The 16,050-nt window shown below is 37.7% G+C and overlaps 1 protein-coding gene and 1 non-coding gene across 3 annotated transcripts in view; both read right to left on the bottom strand.

Annotated features, from left to right (window-relative positions):
• The window catches only part of FKBP5 (FKBP prolyl isomerase 5), a 114,816-nt gene that overhangs the window by 87,435 nt on the left and 11,331 nt on the right, over window positions 1-16,050 (bottom strand). The window lies entirely within an intron of this gene.
• LOC122897965 lies at window positions 4,745-4,850 on the bottom strand. Its single transcript, XR_006382749.1, has one exon. It is a non-coding gene; the product is annotated as a U6 spliceosomal RNA (small nuclear RNA).

Genomic DNA, 16,050 nt, shown 5'->3' with positions numbered 1-16,050 from the left:
AAAAGATATACCATGCTCAGAGATTGGGAAAATTGGTATTGTTAAAATATCCAGGGACACTTGGGTGGTTCAGTTGATTAAGTGTCCGACTTTTGATTTTTGGCTCAGGCCATGATATCAAGGTCCTGAGATCAAGCCCTGTATCAGGTTCCACACTTAGTGCAGAGTCCTCTTGGCCCTCCCCCTCCCCCACTTGCTGTCAGTATCTCCCTCTCTCTCTCTCTCAAACACATAAATAAAATCTTTAAAAAAAGAAGTAAAATAAAATGTCCATTCTACCCAAAGCAATCCACAGATTCAATACAATCCCTAACAAAATACCAGTAGCATTTCCCACAAAACTAGAATGATCCTAAAGTTTGTGTGGAACCATAAGAGAACCCAAATAGCCAAAGCAATCTTGAGAAAGGCACAAATATGGAGGTATCACAATACCAGATTTCAACTATAACTACAAAGCTACAGTAATCTAAACCATATGATACTGGCACAAAAAGAGACACACAGGAGAGAAAGCCCAGAAATAAACCCTAGGTTATATGGTGAAATTAATTTATGACAAAAGAGACAAAAATATACAATGGGGAAAAGACAGTTCTTCAATAAATGCGGTTGAGAAAACTGGACAGTTACATGCAAAAGAATGAAACTGGACTACTTTTTTATATCATACACAAAAATAAACTCAAAATGTATCAAAGACCTAAATATAAGACCTCAAACCCTAAAACTTTTTTTTTTAAGATTTTATTTATTCATCTGACAGAGATCACAAGTAGGCAGAGAGGCAGGCAGAGAAAGAGAGGAGGAAGCAGGCTCCCCACTGAGCAGAGAGCCCGATGTGGGGCTCCATCCCAGGACTCTAGGATCATGACCCGACCGAAAGCAGAGGCTTTAACCCACTGAGCCACCCAGGTGCCTCAAACCATAAAACTTCTAAAGCACAGGCAGTAAACTCTTGGACATCAGCTTTAGCAATATTTTTTGTATATGTCTCCCCAGGAAAGGAAAACAAAGGCAAAAACAAACAACTTGGGGGGGTGCCAGGGTGGCTCAGTGGGTTAGAGCCTCTGTCTTCAGCTCAGGTCACAATCCCAGGGTCCTGGGATCAAGTCCCACATCGGACTCTCTGCTCAGCAGGGAGCCTTCTCCCCCACCCCCCTCTGCCTGTCTCTCTGCCTACCTGTGATCTCTGTCAAATAAATAAATAAAATTTTAAACAACAACAACAAAAAAAACCCAACTGGGACATCAATCAAACTAAAAAGCTTTTACACGGTGACAGAAACCACCAACAAACCAAAAAAAGGCAACCTGCTGAATGGGAGAAGACATCTGCAGCAAATATATTCAATAAGGGATTAACATGCAAATATAGAACTCCTACAACTTAACACTGAAAAACCAAACTGATTAAAATCTGGGCAGAGAAGATTGGAAATGCTATACCAAGCCCAAACTTCTTTGTCTTGTCAATTCTTCAAAAATTTATTGTTTCTTCTTTTTCTAAAAGGTATAAAAGCTCCCTGCTTTGGTTACTTCTTTGAGTTTCCTATTTTTATGAGCTTCCACACAAGAAAAATTAAATGTTTCTCTCTTGTTTAAAAAAAAAAAAAATTGGGCAGAGGACCTGAATAGACAGATATTTTTCCAAAGATGACATATAAATGGCCAACAGGTACGTGAAAAGATGCTCAACATCACTTATCAGGGAAAGTAAAATCAAAACCACAGTGAAATATCACCTAACACCTATAGTTAGAAAGGCTATTATCAAAAAGACAAAAAATAATAAGTGTTGGTGATGATGTGGAGAAAAGGGAACCTCTTTGCATTAGTTGTTGGAAATGTAAATTGGTGCAGCCACTACAAAAAACAGTATGGAGGTTCCTCAAAAAACTGAAAGTCAGAAATACCATAAGACCTAGTAATTCCATTTCTGGGTATTTAGTCAAAGAAAACAAAAATACTAATTGAAAAACATACAGGCACCCTTATGTTTATTGCAGCATTAGTTACGATAAGGAAGATATGGAAGCAAACTGAGTGTCTACCAATGGATGAATGACTAAAGACAATGTGGTATGTATCTACAATGGAATATTACTCAGCCCTAAAAAAGACTGAAATCATATATTTGCAACAACATGTATGAACCTAGAGGGTATTATGCTAAATAAGTCAGACAGAGAAAGACAAATACCACATGTTTTCATATATATAGAATCTAATAAAGAAAGCAAGTGGAAACAGACTCAAATACAGAAAAAAGAAACCTGATGGCTACAAGAGAGGAGGGGGTTAGGGAGAGGTGAAATAGGTGAAGGGAATTAAAATGAGCAAACTTCCAGTTACAATTTCGTCCCAGATGAAACATAGAGCATAAGGAATACAGTCAATAATACTGTAACTTTATATTTGTAATAGATAACTACACTTATCATGGTGAGCATTTCATAATGTAGTTAACTACATTAACACTATATTGTATACCTTCAACTAATATATTATCTCAACAAGACTTCAATAAAAAAAAATCTACAACTCAGTAACAAAGAAACAAATAACCCAATTAAATGGGCAGGAGGGGCACCTGGGTGGCTCAGTAAGTTAAGCCGCTGCCTTCGGCTCAGGTCATGATCTCAGGGTCCTGGGATCGAGTCCCGCATCGGGCTCTCTGCTCAGCAGGGAGCCTGCTTCCTCCTCTCTCTCTCTCTGCCTCTCTGCCTACTTGTGATCTCTCTCTGTCAAATAAATAAATAAAATCTTTAAAAAAAAAAAATGGGCAGGAGTGTCTGGCTGGCCCAGTCAGTGGAACATGCGACTCTTGATCTCAGGGGTAGGAGTTCAAGCCCTACGCTGAACACCCTTAAGGGTCACTCATTCAGTTAAGTGTCTTGATTTCAACTCAGGTCATGATCTCAGGGTTGTGGGCTCCACACTCAGTAGGGAGTCCACTTGAAATTCTTTCTCTCTCTCTCTCCCCCTCTGCCCCTTGACCCCCATCCTACTTGCTCTAAAATAAACCTTATAAATAAATAAATCTTTTAAAAATGGGCAAAGTATTCAAACAGACATTACTGCAAGGAAGATATAAAAATAGCAAATAATTACATGAAAATATGCTATAGTCCGTATGGAAATGCAAATCAAAGCCACTCCAGAGACGCCAGGAAAAGGACACATCATAGCAAGTATTGACCAAGATGTGGAAAAAGTAGAACCCTCACACACTGCTAGCGGGAGTATAAAATGGTGCAGGTGCTTTGAAAAATAGTGTGGCAGTTCTCTAAAAGTTAAAGTTATCATTTGATCAATTCCAAGAAAAATGAAAACATATGTCCACACAAAAACTTGTGCATCAATGTTTATAACAGCATTATTCAGAATAGCGAAAGAGTAGAAACAATCCAAATGTCCATTAACTATTGAATGGTTAAATAAAATGTAGTGTATCTATACAACACATTATTGAAAAGCAACGAAGTACTGATAACATGCTACATGAATGAACCCTGAAAATATGCTAAATGAGAGAGACACAAAATACCATATATTGTAGCATTCCATTTATATGAAATGTCCGTAAATCCACAGAGACAGAAAGTAGATTGGTGGTTACCTAGGGTAATGGTAGAAGTAGGAGTGACTGACTGCTAATGGGTGTGTGATTTCTTTTGGGGGCGATAAAATGCTCTTAAGTGGGATAATGGTAATAACTGCATAATTCTGTAAATATACTGGAAACCACTGAGTTATACACTTTAAAGAGGGGAATACCAGGGCGCCTGGGTGGCCCACGTCATGATCTCAGGGTCCTGGGATCGAGCCCCGCATCGGGCTCTCTGCTCCGCAAGGGAACCTGCTTCTCCCTCTCTCTCTGCCTGCCTCTCTGCCTACTTGTGATCTCTGCCTGTCAAATAAATAAATAAAATGTTTAAAAAAAAAAAAAAAGAGAATACCATGCTATGTGAATTTTATGTCAATAAAGCTTTTAGAAAAACTACCCCATTGAATAGATGGAGATTAATTCCTAACATAGATTGCTTCCAATATACCTATACTATGTAACACTGCTGTGAACATTTTTGTGCCTAGGCTTTTATCATATAATTAAGAGCATGGATTCTTGGGGTACCTGCCGGGCTCAGCTGGTGGAATGTGCAACTCTATCTCAGGGTTGTGGGTTCAAGCCCCATGTTGGGTATAGAGATTATTTAAAGACACAATCTTAAAAAGAAAAAAAAAAAAGGTATGACTTCTTTAAAGATTTATTTTAGAGAGAGAGAGAGAGAGTGCACATGCACAGAAAGAAGGAGGGGCAGTGGGAGAGGGAGAGAATTTCAAGCAGACTCCCTGCTGAGCGTGGAGTCTGACACAGGGCTGGATGCCACAATGCTGAGATCATGACCTGAGACGAAATCGAGTCGGACACTTAACCAATTGAGCCACCCAGGCATATGGATTCTTTAAACACACTGCTTCAGTGAGATTCTTGGGTTGACAACATAGCAGTTACAGGAGTGGTGCTTGGGCAAGTTGTTCAACTACTTTGTGTAATTTCCTCCTCTACCATGTGAAATAACAGTAGTCACCCCTCTTGGAATTTTGAGGAGTAAATTAAGTAAGGGCTTTGCATGGTGTCTGTCACATAATAAACTTTCAATATTAGTAGTTGAAATCGTCATTCTGGTTTATTTTCTTTTTTTGGTTTTTCTTTTTTTTAATTGAGTTATTACTTACAAGAAATATAGGACACTTCACAAATTTGTGTGTCTTCCTTACAGAGGGGCCATGCTAACCTTTTCTGTATTATTCCAGTTCTGGTGCATGTGCTGAGAAGTGACCACTGGAAGTGGTGTCACTGGGTCAAAACCCACGAAACATTTGTGTCTGAATACATTTTGCCAAACTACATTTCAAAGGGGGGTACACTAATTTTTCGTACCAATAGCAAATATAAAAGAGAACCAAGATGGCCATGCCATCACCAACATTACGTTACAGTAAATTTTTGTTAATTTAACAGATGTCTCAACTTTCCTTGTGGTCCTGAGCATCTTCAAACCCAACGGTTTTCTAATAATCCTATGAATCCTGCATACCATGAGTACCTACCAAGTGTGAACTCTGCACAAGACCCTACACTGGGAGCCACAATGGAAACTAAAATGAATAAGGTCAAGGATTTTGTGTGAGGTAAAACAAAGAAACATTTCAATTCAAGATAACTGTGATTAAGTACGACAGAGCTACAAAGTATTTATAAGCGTAGGGAAAAGATGGCAGTTTATAAAGCTGGCAAAGGGGGGCAGTGCTCCAGCTGGTTCTTGAAAGATGGACATTAATTTCAACTGGCAAGGGTGTGGCAAGAGTAAAATCAAGGCTGGTAAAAGAACACTGCACACAGCACATTCCAGGACCTTGGCTTGAGTAGGAAGTTGCTAGGGGGGAGAATGGGAAGAGAACAAGGCACAGGGTCTCTAGGAGCACAAAAAGGGCCTTCTAAAACACTGCCAATGACTCTGTGAGCTGGGAGGGAGGGTTTCTCACAGGGCAATAACCCTATGCAGAAAGACACAAAGACGTGAATCATCATGACCCATCCAAGGACCCGCATGTAATCCAATTTGGCTAAAGTGGAGGGTACATGCGAAATGGATGCAGATGATGCTAACTAAATAGGCAGAAGCTAACTGTGAAGGACTTGGTGTGCCAGAATAAGCATTTGAACTTTATTCCAAAGGAAACAGAGAACTGAAGCATTCTTAAGGGAAGAGGTGACAATCAGAGTAGCTCAAAAAAAAAAAAAAAAAAAAAAAATTACTCTGGCAACCCTCCAACAGTTTCCCAGCTCACACAGAATAAAATCCAAAGTCCTTATACTTAACACCCTACATGCTGGTCAGTGGCTAGCTCTGAAATTACTTTCCTATTCCTTCTCTTTTCACTTACTCTGTTTCTGCCACACCAGCCTTGTTATACCCCCACCAACATGCCTCTCACCATGGCTTTTGCACCTGCTGTCCCCTCTAGCACCATTCCCCACCCCAAAACACAGAGTTTGTTCCCTCACTTCCTTCAGGTCTTTGTTCAAACACTTTCTTATCAGAGAGGGCTTCCCTATTACCCAACATTTAAGAACAAGAAACAACCGCAATCCACCCTACCATTTTTCCCCTCCATTTACCACCTGGTACATAGATTTACTTGGCTATTTCTTGTCTCCCCTTACTAGAATGTAAGTTCCAAGATGGAGCCTCTCTCAATAACCCTATGCTATAGGAAGTGTTATTGCCATTTCCAGATGGTGAAATTAAGAGGCACAATATTGCTAGTGAACAGAGGAACCAGGTAGAATGACTCCTGAACTTGCAACTATAATCATTTCACATAGTGTCAGAGGTTCTGACTTTGATCCTAGATCATTTCCTGTGAATTGGCTCCATCCTGACAAGTGCTATGACAGATTTTACTATGTCCTAAAAGGATGAATTCTTAACAGTGGTTATTAGCCATGTTTCATAAGCCAGGAAACATTTTTTTAAATGACCAATTAAACTGCACAAGGTATCTGGACTTTACCCAGCAGTAAGCAATATTTTTTCTTGTTTAGGACCTAGAGATACTAAAACAAGATGAAAAAATTTTATAAAACTAAAAAGAACATAGCATATAACACCAAAACTACTTTTCCAAGACCCTTTTTCAAGTAGAATATTAACATCAAATCCATCTTTAAAATAACTATTACAATTTTCTGAGGTATCCCTACCAAAGGAAGAACAAAGTATCTACCTGGAAAATACCAAGTAAATACTGTACCATATGCAGATACATACCCTACACATCAGATTACTAATGTCTTCTTTCCCGGATTCTTTTTTTTTTTTTTTAAGATTGTATTCATTGCTTTGACAGAGAGAGATCACAAGTAGGCAGAGAGGCAAGCAGAGAGAGAGAGAGAGGAAGAAGCAGGCTCCTTGCCGAGCAGAGAGCCCAATGTGGGACTCGATCCCAGGACCCTGAGATCATGACCGGAGCTGAAGGCAGAGGCTCAACCCACTGAGCCACCCAGGCACCCTCCCTGATTCTTTCAACCCATTTTCCATTATTGAGAGCGTGCCTTTCTGAAACGTAGTTCTCAATCAACATCTTTTCCCATCAGCTACTTCATACCGGAACTTACCACTCTTAATTCACCGCTACCTCTATTATAACCAAATCTAGTTATAATTGCTCGTTCTTCCCTTTTGCAGTTTCTGATCTCTAATTGCCTAACCTTAGATACTTCAGTACCTCCTTTTATATCCCTACTTTTTTAAAGAAAATCAACTTTTCCAAAATTGGCCTATTCTCTATTTATTTCATTAATCTGTGTCATCTTGCTATTCTCCTAGGTTTAGAACTTTAATATATTTTTTCTCCATTTTATCAACAGGACCTGCAAACTGTTCACTGTATTTCCTACTACTTTACTTTCAAATTCGTATCTATCACCATATTCAGGGTTTTCTTTATTGCCTTCCTGAATTACCACAGTTGTCCCACTGATCTACCTACTTCCAGCACATTCACTTCTATTCACTCTATACATACTACCAGTAAAGCCTCACACACACAGTACACTCCCAAATCAAGGACTTTAAATGGCTCCCCAGCACAACAAATTCAAAACTTCTCAAACCAGCACTCAGGGCCTTCTACTCCTTTGGAATACCACTAATAAATGTTTATCTAAAAACATTCTAAGACAAAACTCGAGAAAACCGGGGGAACCTGGGTGGCTCAGTGGGTTAAAGCCTCTGCCTTCGGCTCAGGGTCCTTGGATCGAGCCCCAAGTCGGGCTCTCTGCTCAGCAGGGAGCCTTCTTCCCCTTCTCTCTCTGCCTGCCTCTCTGCCTACTTGTAATCTCTTCCTGTCAAATAAATAAATAAAATCTTTAAATAAATAAATAAAAACTCGAGAAAACATCTTGATCTCTCTGATCTGAATCAGTGCAATGTACACTATAGGTCTCTAGACCACACAGACCAACATCGTCCACATGACTTCAGCTAATTACATCAGGCAATGGGACTATATTAATCTATCATCTTCTAAACACCTCAAATTACTATGGGAAGGATTAATATTTAAAAGTTGAACTCTTTGGGGCACCTGGGTGGCTCAGTGGGTTAAAGCCTCTGCCTTCGGCTCAGGTCATGATCCCGGGGTCCTGGGATCAAGTCCCACATGGGTCCCTCTGCTCAGCAGGGAGCCTGCTTCCTCCATTCTCTCTGCCTGCCTCTCTGCCTACTTGTGATCTGTCAAACAAATAAACAAAATCTTTAAAAAAGAAAAAAACAGTTGAACTCTTTTAATCAGCAAAATGAAAGTGTGTAGTTATTAGAAAATAACACCTCATATTCCTAGTGAAAGTACAAAGTAGTAAAGTATTTTAAAGGTGAATTTGCCAATATCTATAAAGTTTAAGTGCAAAGTATCATTTAGTCCAGCAATACTTCCAGGAAATTATTGTAGATATTCTCACAGAAGAAAAATTATGCAGAAGGATATTAAGCACAACATAGTTGTAATAGTATAAAAAAGGAAATAGGACAAACTAAAACTTCCTTACTAGACTTTTTTTTTTTTTAAAGTAGGCTCCATGCCCAGTGACCTCAAGATCAAGAGTCGGATGCTCAACAGACTGAGCCACGTATGTGTCCCCTTACTGGACTATTATTATCCATCCCATAGTGGAATATTATACAGCAAATAAAAATAAAGAAGCAGCTATATGTGAATTAATACAGAAAGATATTTAAGAATGACCTGAAGGGAGGGGAAAAAAGCAAGTCACAAAACAGATGTACATTATTATTCTATTTGTGTAAAGGAAATTCATTTATTTGTGAATGCGAGAAAATATCTAAAAAGAAAAAGTAACAAACCACTAATAGTCAATCCTGAAATGAGATTTAGGGGAAGAAACAAGGGATTTTCTCTTTTGGGGCTGTATATGTGTGTATAGGTACATACCTATACATCCTTTTTTTAACTGAAGTATGGTTGGACATACAATATTAGTTTCAGTATACCATCAGTGATTTGATATTTATATACATTATGAAATCTTACCATAATAAGCAGTTACCACGTCACCATCCAAAGTTACTACAATGTTATTGACTATATTTCCTATGCTGTACTTTACATCCCCTAATTTATAACTATAAATTCGTACCTCTTAATCCCCTTCAGCTATTTCATCCATCCTCCCACCCTCTCCCTTCTGGTAACTACCAGTTTGCTCTCTCTACTTAGGAGTCTGTTTCTGTTTTGTTTACAGATTCCACCTAAGTGAAATCAAAGGTATGTGTCTTTGTCTAATTCACATAATACCCTTTAGGTTCATCCATGTTGTTGCAAATGGCAAGATTTCATTCTTTTTTATGGCTGAGTAATAATCATGTGCATCATGCCTTCTTCATCCATTCATCTATCGATGGATACTTAAGTGGCTTCCATATTTTGGCTATTGTAAATAATGCTTCAATGAACACAGGGGTGCATGTATGTTTTCAGGTCATACGTATCATTTTTTAAAAATCAGTATTAAATTTTCACTTAAAAAGAGAAAGAAAAAGGGGTGTCTGGGTGGCTCAGTCTATTAAGCCTCTGACGCTTGATTTTGGTTCAGGTCATGAGGTCAGGGTCATGAGACTGAACCCCACATCTGGCTTCACACTGGGCATGGAGCCTGCCTATGATTTTTTCTCTCCTTCTTCCTCTGACCCTCCTCCAAAAAAAGTAAATAAAAAAAGAAATAAAAGACAAGACTCTTTTAAAAAAATTATTTATTTATTTGAGAGCGAGAAGACACAAGTCTGTGAGCTTGGGTGGCGGGAAGGGGCAGAAGGGGAGGAGAATCTTAAGCAGACTCCATGCCCAGCATGGAGCCTGATGTGGGGCTTGATCTCAGGACCCTGAGATCATGACCTGAGTTGAAATCAAGAGTTGGATGCTTGGGCGCCTGGGTGGCTCAGTGGGTTAAGCCGCTGCCTTCGGCTCAGGTCATGATCTCAGGGTCCTGGGATCGAGTCCCGCATCGCGCTCTCTGCTCAGCAGGGAGCCTGCTTCCCTCTCTCTCTCTCTCTGCCTGCCTCTCTGCCTACTTGTGATTTCTCTCTGTCAAATAAATAAATAAAATCTTAAAAAAAAAAAAAAAATTTTTAAAAAAGAGTTGGACGCTTAACTGACTGAGTCACACTGGTACCCCCTAAAACAGATTCTTAAATTCATAGAACAACATAGTGGTTGCCAGAGAAGAGGTGGGTGGGAGGATGGGTGAAATAGATGAAATGGATTAAGAGGTACAAAATTTCAGTTATAAAATAATTAAGTCATGAAGATGAAAAGTACAGCATAGAGAATATAGTCAGAATAGTCAATAGTCAAGAATAACTTTGTATGGTCACAGAGGGTGACTACACTTATTATGGAGGGCACTGAGCAGTGCAATGAATTGCTGAATCAACATATACACCCGAGGAGCACCTAGGCAGCTCAGTTGGTTAGGTGGTCAACTCATAAATTCAGTTCAGGTCATGGACTCAGTGCCAAACCAACTTGAGATTGTGCTTGAGATTCTCTCTGCCCTCCCTCAATACATGCCTTCCTGTGCACACACTCTAATAAATAAAAATTTAAAAAATATATATAGTACACCTGAAACTAATATAACATTGCATGTCAATTATAAATTTTAATTGAAATTTAAAATTTAAAATTTTTAATTCAATAATAAATTTTAAAAAGAATAAAAGGCTGTACATAGCAGAAGTTCTTAATGTTGGATACACATAACCAATCTCGATCACCCACAGTGCAGGAAATACAAGCCACTCAATGCTTAATGAAAAACTCAACCATTCATTCAACAATCATTTACGGAACAATTCCTATGTGCCAAGCACTGTGCCTGAGGATACAGACATAATGATGAACAAGACAAACCTAGATCAAGCTCTCAAAGAGCTAACAAAGGAATTTAGGTCTCTATTTTTCCCATTTTCCCAGTAAAAGCCACTCTGACTTCTAGGTATCTATCTGCTCTCATGCTTACAGTTCCCCATAAAATAGATACAAATTAATAGGTAAATTATATCAAATAAAAACAAAATCTTTAAAAATGGACTCCTATTCCTGTCATAATTAATTTTAAGTTATCAGAAGCACAATTTATAAAAAGAATAGTGCAACAAGCACACTTCCAAATAAATAAGAATTAGGCTAGATGCTAAATGAAGTTTAAGAGAAATTAAGAACATCTGAGGGAAAAAATGTTATACAAAATATTAATTTTCATCACTAATTTATACACATTAACTAAATTTTTGTACAATGAACATGTACTGTATAAGAAGCTCTAGAATAGCGGGTGCCTGGGTGGCTCAGAGCATTAAAGCCTCTGCCTTCGGCTCAGGTCATGATCCCAGGGTCCTGGGATCAAGGCCCACATAGGGCTCTCTGCTCTGCAAGTCGTCTGCTTCCTCTACTCTCTCTGCCTGCCTCTCTGCCTATTGTGATCTCTGTCAAATAAATAAATAAAATCTTTAAAGAAAAAAAAGAAGAAGCTATAGAATAGAACATATATGAGAAGTATAATAACAGTAAATTCTTGTTCTTGAAAAAACTGTCTACTGCAACAACAGAGCAACTACCATATGAAGTTCAACTTCTTATCCTTCCATCCCAGTCTGTTTGTGGTCTGACCTTATTGAGACTCCTTGTCTTATCAGCCCCAAGTCCATTTCTCCCCCTCTTCTTCTAGAAACAGCATTCTGAGACTTTCTAGTAGGGAGCCACTGCTCACCTCCTGGAGTGGAACCAGTAGTCTCGAATCTTTGCCAAGCCATTGCTTTCTATTCCCTTAGCTGCCAAAATGGTTTAGAGGTGAACATATGACCTTAACAGATACAAACCAAAATCAATCCTGAAAAGAGGCTAATTTTAATGAGACTACTAAAGTGACCATAACCACAGACATATAATGCAGCTAAATTCCTAAAAAGAACATTGTAATAAATAGAATTCTCATTTCATGTGGCTGTGAAATAGTCATGAGTCACCTCTTTTGTTGAAATATACAATAGAACAGCAACGAAAATACAATATTCAAAAAATTCCCCATTTCTAAGATTTAAAACTTCCTACTTGTCTCAAAGAGTAAGAATGTTGAATCCATATAAACCACAACCTGTTAAAATAGGTAAGTACAGTAAGAGAAAATACAGGTTACCAGGCATATACATTAATCACATCTCCTCTGACGAAAATTTTAAAAAATAAGTTCAAAAATAAAGGTTACTATGTATAGTATTTTATGAGGCGCCTAAAATGCCTCATTAAAAAAAAACCTTGCATACATTTAAATTTTTAAGTAATTTCAGTAATTTTGATCAATTAATTATCTTATTTTCAACACTAAAAAAATTACAGAATAGATATATTAATAAATTATAGGGAAACAAAGTTCAATTCAAAATGAGAAAATAAAACTTAAGCCATCAGAACTTCCTAAGAGTAAAATGGGCTACCTTGTAATATAGAGACCTCCCCTTCCCAAAAACTAAACTATAACCAAAATTGCAAGTCTCTGAAAATATGACATCCGTGAAGAATTTGACAGATGTGCCAGCTGTTTTTTTTTCTTGAAAGCATATAGTTGAACACATATAATAATCTGTTGCATTTTTCTCTAGCATTGCATAACTTTCCTGGCCTACAATGCACATGCTGCATCTATTACCATACTTAAGCATCTGACAGCATTGTTTTAAGAATCCACAATATTCATCTCTAACTAAACTCATATATAAACATTTTAATCTTCAAATGCCTATGAATTTTAGCAGTTAAGTATCATATATATTTTTTCCACAAAGTCTCAATACATTTCCTGAACTTTCAGCTTTCAGTTTCCTATTCGTCAATGGCTACAACTCCAGAGGCAATATATAAACACACCCCAGCCATGGTGTTTCCACTTTTGCCAACAGTGGATGAACTCAGTATGACCAAACATAACTATAGCGTATGTAAATGGCACATGACAGTTAACATAGCAATAACAGGAATTTAATGATTTATAAAAATGGAAATGTAAATCATATTACTGATATAAAAGTTACAACATCAACAGTCTCTTTCTTTCTCAAATGTATAAGAATTGCAGGGCTTCTACCTAAAGGATCCTCCGAATACAAAAGAAGTTGCAGATTATAAGACAGAGAAAAAAAAATTCCCTTCTCCCTTCAAAAAAATGAAGACAGGAAAAAAGAAACCAAACCATGGGAAATAGAAGTAAGCGATCTGACTGATACAAAGCTTTGAGGACATGAAAAAAAAATTTTTTGTATACACTTGGATTATACAATTCAACTTCACAGTATTTGAAAATAAGAAAAATTAGTATTTTAGTAAAAATGAATCTAGTCCAGAAGCCTACTATCTTTGAAGGAATATAGCAGGATAAGCAAAGGTCTGGGGCATCTTTATGTAACCCATACCTGTTTCTTTCTGTAATCATGGGGAAGAATACAGAACATTATTACCAGCTACAAAATGATTTCATGATAAAATTATGCTTAAAGTGACAAAAAAGTATTTGTACACCATGCAAATTTTCCAAATGCAGGAAGGCCATCTTGCCAAAGTTTAAACAATACATTTCAAGGGGGGAAAAAAACAAGTTTGATAATGATTTATTTGCTGGCTAGGAAGAGACATTATTTATATATGAGGAAAAAAATTACTCTGTAAAAAGGGAGTATTTATTGAGCATCTAGAGTGAAACTAAGCTTAGGATTTTACAAATCTTCCACCCCACTGCATCTCCACAGGAAAACAGTGTACAAAACAATGTTTAAACAAGTTTCTCACCATGATGTGTGGCATATACTAAAATCTAAGAAGCTAGAAAAGGAGTAAACTTAAGAGACTACTGTACTACAAGTATTGGGTTGGAGGCCCGGAGGTCAAAGTACAACAGCTCCCAACTCTTCATGCTAATCTTACCAGCACATCAATCTGTAAAATGATAGAAACAAAAAGCCCACTTCTTTTTGAAAATGCTATTTATGATTACAACACAATTGTATTTATAATTTAAATCTCTAAAAACGAAAGAAAAAAACCCTTTTCTTCTTAAGGCAGATTTTGGAGCCTTGGTGTCAAATATTACTTTAAGAATAGTAATGCTCATACAAGAAATGTAATCATGGACTTCTCATTAAGAAGTGTGAATTACTATCACATTTTTCCCAGTGGTAAAATTATTTTTTATCTTGGTTTTTAATAGCAATTAGTAGAAAAATTATCAGTAGTACTACTATAATTTCCACCCACACGGCTGAGAATCACACTAGGCACGACAGTTAAAAAAAAAAAAAAAAAAACAGCCCTTAGTTTAGCTCTAAAAGGTACAGGCCTGCTCAGTAATTAGCTGTGGATCTTGAACATGTGATTTTACTTCCTCTGGACCTCGATGTCCTCATCTGAAAGGCAAGATGGCTGGACTAGAGGTTATTTCCCTCCCTTCCTCTCTGTCTCCCTGACTTTACTTTAAGGCTCTAGCGATTTAGGATCCAGCCTGGGGCTTCTGAGGATGAAGACAAAAATCTGCAGAAAAGGAATAAGGATAATGTAAACAACTGGAACATGGAGAGAAAAAAGTCCAAAATTCATGTTTATAAAAAGAAGTGGACAAACGGTTCATGATAGAAGATCATGAGCTTTATTGTCAAAATTAGTTTGAATACAAGTTTCAGTTATACTGCAATCAGGAAATAAAGTGAGAAATGCCAGAGATAACAGACTTAGAAACATTGTCTATAACACACAAGAATGCCTCACAAATAACCCAAGAAATCCTCCCCACGTTCCCTCAGTACATACAGAAAGGACCTCATAATACCTGGTTTGATCATTCATAACTCTGCCCTAACATAATCACCAACTATCTTCCCACAGATTATTCCTCTCAGTCAATCTGACTTCATCACTTCAAACAAACCTAGACTACCTCCCCTTCAATATCACTCAATGCTTTCTGAAATGTATTTTCTCTTCTCTCAACTTATACTAATAATTTATCATGCTTTAACCATATTTGAAGCACCATTCTCAGTATTTGACATGTATCAGCTCATTTAATTCTCTCAACAATCCTAGGAGGGAGGTCATGTAACTCGCTTAAGGTTACACAGCAGCAGAGCTAGGATTCCAACACGGTTCCAAGGAGACTGTCCTCTGAACTTGCTAACTAGTCCTTCAAAGCTCAGATCAAGTTCTGTCACCTTTCTGAAGTTCTCAGCTGCTTAACAATCATTCTTGTCTCTTGAGTTCTTAAGTAAACCACTCATTTATGACTTACCATTGAACCTAGGTTGTTATTTATCTTTTGTGCACATATTCTAAGAACAGGCTTTTTTTCTCACTTATTCTGCAACAGCGCTACTTAGAACCTAAGAGAAGCTAGTATCTGAAATCTAAAAGTGCTTATTAATGTAACTATAAATGACATTTTGTCAACATATCGGAGATATATACCAGACTCTGGTTTGAGTGCCTTTATATGTACAGTTTTATTTAATGCTTACAACTGCCCCTCCTCAATACTGCAAATGAGGAAATGCGGCTCAGAGAAGCTATATATGTTATTCAATTTCACAGTGTAGTGATAGTCTTATTTAAGAGTCTGTACCACACTCTTCATCTGCAGTGCACCATAGAACACCTTGAAGAATCAGTCCTAACCACAATGAAGTTCAACTTGCACTTACTCTGTGGCATGACTCTGAACAATAAGGATTCAGGACCAGAGGTGCAGCTGTTGCCCTCAAGAAATTTGTAGTTCAGTAGGACTTCGGGACCAAACTGTCCTATCACTGGCAGAGTCACCATCACCAACTTAAAAATGTTAACTTATATTTTAAATCAAAATATCAGAATAGGGGTGCCTGTGTGCCTCAGTGGGTTAAAGTCTCTGCCTTCAGCTCAGGC

The sequence above is a fragment of the Neovison vison genome, chromosome 1 (assembly GCF_020171115.1).
Source record: "Neovison vison isolate M4711 chromosome 1, ASM_NN_V1, whole genome shotgun sequence".
Classification (NCBI taxonomy): domain Eukaryota; kingdom Metazoa; phylum Chordata; class Mammalia; order Carnivora; family Mustelidae; genus Neogale; species Neogale vison.
The sequence above is the reverse complement of the archived record's forward strand: the minus strand, read 5'-3'. Positions and strand labels throughout refer to the sequence as shown.